This window comes from Elephantulus edwardii, unplaced genomic scaffold (genome assembly GCF_000299155.1).
Source record: "Elephantulus edwardii isolate Elephantulus edwardi_28Jun2011 unplaced genomic scaffold, EleEdw1.0 scaffold00090, whole genome shotgun sequence".
NCBI lineage: Eukaryota > Metazoa > Chordata > Mammalia > Macroscelidea > Macroscelididae > Elephantulus > Elephantulus edwardii.
Genome location: NW_006399840.1, coordinates 10,455,237 through 10,458,211, shown reverse-complemented (window position 1 = coordinate 10,458,211; position 2,975 = coordinate 10,455,237).

Here is a 2,975-nt window from a genome sequence, read left to right as displayed (position 1 = left end):
GGTAATCAGGATGGGTGTGTCAGAGGCAGTGTGGTTGGCGCAGGATAGAGCAGGGTTTAGGGCTGTTGTGCATAGGGTCGCTATGAGTTGCAAACGACTCGACGGCACATAACAACAACAACAACAACAACATTTTAACTTCACTAATTCTCTTTTTTGCCATACTCCATTTGTTTTGACATAAAGTCCTCTTAAAAATCAGTCTGCTTCTGTTTCTGTGAAAATGTCTGATTTTCAGAAGAAAGATGGTTCCCTTTTTGGCAAATTTGTAGATTTGTTCCACGTCAAATGCATTTTTTATCTAGTCACATTAACATAAAATTATCATTTGCTCAGAATTAATAATTGTAATTGTGAGTATATAGCCAATCATTTAGTTCATTACACGGAAAATACTTTCACTCTGTGTCTAAGAATTTAACTTATATAATTGACTGTATATCCTTACATGTACACTTATAGTTAGTCTTACTAATTTCTAAGCAGAAAATTTGCCCAGCACACAAGATTTCTACTTCCTAAAAAGTTAGTCACTGGTTCAGAGCCTGGACACTTACCCATCAGAGCCACTTGAGCCTCACCTAACAGAACTCAGTGCTCATTCACATGCTATACCACAAAAGGCAAGGGTGTTTTATAGCTGAGCAAGAGAAATTTCTCCATGGTGTGTCTTCTGTCTCCTCTCATTCAGCACTGATTGCTGCCTCCTTCACTCGGGGATATAAATGAGTACACTTTACAGCAAGGAAAGTGAAGGTCCAGTGGTAGGATACTCGTCTTCCATATGGGAGACCAGCATTCACTTGGTAGCCAGTGCCCCTCAAGTGTTGCTACCACTTAGTCAAGACAGAGTTAGGAAGAAATGCCTAGTGATCTATTTCTACAAAACCAATTCACAAATGATTGTGAGAATGGATTGACAGTGTTTCATTCCATTGTGCATGGGGTCACCATGAGTCAGGGACCCTGACTATTCTAATTTACAACAGTTAAAGTTATGTTTAGCGTAGAAGAGACATAATACTAATTAATTACACTAGAGTACTGGAATTGCTTAAATACACTTCCTTTGCTCTTTACAACTGAAGAGTATTTTTCCTGTGGTTCTTAGTCTAGGAGAATACTTGGAGAAACCTAAATTCTAGTTTTTGTCTCATTCCTTAAACTCTAGTTATCTTCACTCTTATCCAGTTCCTTCTTTGAATCTGGCAGAAAGCACTAGCAAAGCTCCTACTAATGTAATTTTGATTGTAATCACTTTTCTAGTCTAAAAAATTTTAGCAACAGAAAACATTCACGAATAGCTTATTTTATGAGTGATGAATTTTACATAGGTACTTTCGTCTTTCTCTAAATTATAAACTTTACTAAGCAGATAATTTAGACTCTCTTTGATATCCCTCAGGTTTTTGGGACTTAAAGTAATACACACAGTATATAAATGATAATGTGTTGAAACAGTACCATAAAGTGGTTTTATTTATAGAAACCAGTATTTTTTCATTGGTGGTGGCAAGTGATTTAATTTGTTATTATACTTCATTTAAAGATTCAAGGTAGTTCAGATTTCTTAAACTTACTTGGTCTCTATTTGGAGAGGGTATTTGACAAACAAATTCTCTAACCTTTAAATATTGAAAAACATTAGATTTAAATGACAAATTCATAATGACTTACTATATATACATAATATTATAGCATGGTTTTGAAAATGCTTTATAGTTAAGTCAACCACATCTGTTTTTTTCAATATTACTTATCATAATACTTATCTAGTATGTCTTAGCAAAAATGCTTACTTTCATACAATCTGCCCAGCTTTTGAGTATGTTTTTCCATATTTGGAGAAGAGGTCAAATGGTGGTAACACAGTTTGGAAATCCTAGGAAGGAAAAGGACAATGATTACCACAGATATCTTACTGACTTTGCATTATTAGTCTTATTATTGAGGTTAGTTTAAATTACTAGCTAGACATAACTTACTATTCAATTTTATCATCATTTCAAACACAACCAGATTAAAAGGGAGGTTTCATAAACCTCATTAGTTGAAAGCCAGATATAACAAAACTTTTATTACATACATAAGTTTTCTTTTGATTTTTTTTCTTTTCATTTTTTTAAAATAAAATTTACTCCCTCTCCCTCCCTTCCCCCACCTCAAGTTGACTTTTTTAATACTAGTTTATTTACAAAATTTGAATACATTGTTCAAGAAGAGATTCTTCCAATTTCTCTTACCACCACACCCATCAAATTGTACAACTCCCTGATTATCTCTATCCCTTCCTACACATCCTTATTCCTCTGATTCCACCCTACCTCAGATCCTTACACCATTCTTTTAGAATAAGAATGGTTTTATAAAAAAAATATTTTTTTTAAAAGGGGGAAAAATGGTTTTATACAATATTTGTCCTTGTGGGACTCAGTATAATGCTCTCCAGTCTTTCCCAAGTTAGGTTATAATTAAAAAAAATAATTGCTCCAGCGTGCATTAAGAGAGATGCAAATCAAAACCACACTGAGCTCCATCTCACTCCACTAACAGTGGCAAAGTTCAACAGGGCAGCAAGTAATAAATGTTAGGGAGAATGTGGTGAGAAAGGAACACTTATAAATTGTTGGTGGGATTCTAAAATGGTACAACTATTCTGGAAGGCGGTTTAGTGCTTCCTCAAAAAGCTGAACATAGAAATTTCATATGACCCAGATATCCCACTACTTGGAATACTGAGAAAATGAGAACTGAGGCACAAACAGATTTATACACCAATGTTCATAGCAGCATTATTCACCATCACAAGAATATGGAAACATAAAAAAGAAAGAAAAAAAAGAACATGGAAACAGCCCAAATGTCCAACCACAAATGAAAAGATTGAGAAATTATGGTGCATTCACACAACAGAATACATACAATAATTTTTAATATCTGTGGATAATACGCTGTAGAAGCTTTGAAAGATGCAA